Below are 1,696 nucleotides of genomic sequence, written 5' to 3' on the forward strand. Positions count from 1 at the left end.
CAACAGCCAGTACGAAGTAAGAGATCTGAAGGTACGTATAAACAGATATAGCTTCGTTGAAATTTTAGACAGATACAAGGGACCTTTGCTGAATCTACTTCAATATTTTGTCTATATCCTATTATATATAAAATTGTGTCTATATCATATATCCATAGGTGCCTTTTATTAATTTATGAGATCTGTTGATTTTTACTTTTGTCACGCAATCTGAGATGTATATGCAGAAAAGATTTTTGAAACTGAAAGCTTTTGAGCGACTCTTTCCTTAGAAGAGATCTATTTAGTGTTGTCATTTTAAGAATTTTGTGTGTGATTATAAGTTGCTTGGTTGGTTCCAAAAAAGAAACCAGTGTGTTGGATAGGTTAAAACAGAAAAGTTTGTCTTCCTGGGTAACAAATTTTATAAAAACAGCAAACACTAGTAGGTAGAACCTTGTCACGGTGAGCGAAGCGAGTGATGCTGTGTAGAGTGAGAGGGAAACTTTCACTTGAGAGAAGTTCACATCAAGCTAATCTTAAGTCTCAATACATAGTTGGTTACACATGCTTGGTTTCGCTATATCACCGATTTCAATTGTTGAGTTTTAGATTTGTATGCCTGCAGGTCAAGCAAAATACCTCCGACCTGCTAACGTTTGGATCTATGACAAGATTACTCCTTTGATCTGATGGATTCACCCAAACATTGTAGAATATGTAATTTGGATTGACACCTATATAAATTGCATACACAGATAAGCTTGACTGAACGAAATTTTAGGCGTTCTGAGATTAAATAACAAGGGACCTTTCTGCATCTAATTCTGTATTGTGTTTATATTTTAGATTGCTATGTTAACGATCTGTTGATTTACTTTAGTTTGTCTTGGTGGGGAATGGTGCAGCTCAATTACTTAAAGAACCTTTTTTATTTTGTTCGTAAAACAAGAGTCTGATACAGGAAAGTTCGTTGAAAACTGAAAACTTTTCAATGGCTTTAGCCTTGGGAAATATCTGTTTAGTGTTCACTCTCAGATTAACTTCTTATATTGCTGTCATTTGGACATCTTTATGTCTGATTATAAGTTGCTTGGTTGGTTATAGAAAGAAGAAAAATAGTGTTTTGGGCAGACTTTAACGCTGCCAGCTAGACCCTTGTCTTGGTATGCGAAGTGAGTGATGCTGTGTAAAGAGAGAGGGAAACTTTCACTCGGAGTAGTGTGGATAGTTTAGGAGAGATAACTTCACTTCAAGCTCATCTTAACGCGTAATGGGGTTACACATGCTTGGTTGAAGCTTATATTTGTATGCCCCCGGGTCAAGCAAATACCGCACACTCTGCTAATATCAGGATGTATGACAGATTACTCGTAGAATATTTAACTTGGATTTTATGTGGTTCTGACATTATTTAAGTACCAAAGTTGAGAGGGTTTGTTTACCCTGAAATAGGAAAAGAATGAACTTCATGCAGGAAAAGGGGATTGTGGCTTTCCTTAGTATCGTTAAGGCCCTAATCTATGAGGTTCCGACATTATTTGGGTACCATGATGGAGGGGGTTTGTTTACCCTGAAATTCCGTACATTTTTTGTTAGTGCAACACGGCAAATTGTAGGGTTATATTAGAATTGGTGGTTAGCTGTCATTTATATGTTGGGTATTTTAGGGTATTTTACGAGGACCTGCTTGGTATGTGGATCCCAAACCCCAAAT

This window comes from Papaver somniferum, unplaced genomic scaffold (assembly GCF_003573695.1).
Source record: "Papaver somniferum cultivar HN1 unplaced genomic scaffold, ASM357369v1 unplaced-scaffold_135, whole genome shotgun sequence".
Classification (NCBI taxonomy): Eukaryota; Viridiplantae; Streptophyta; class Magnoliopsida; order Ranunculales; family Papaveraceae; genus Papaver; species Papaver somniferum.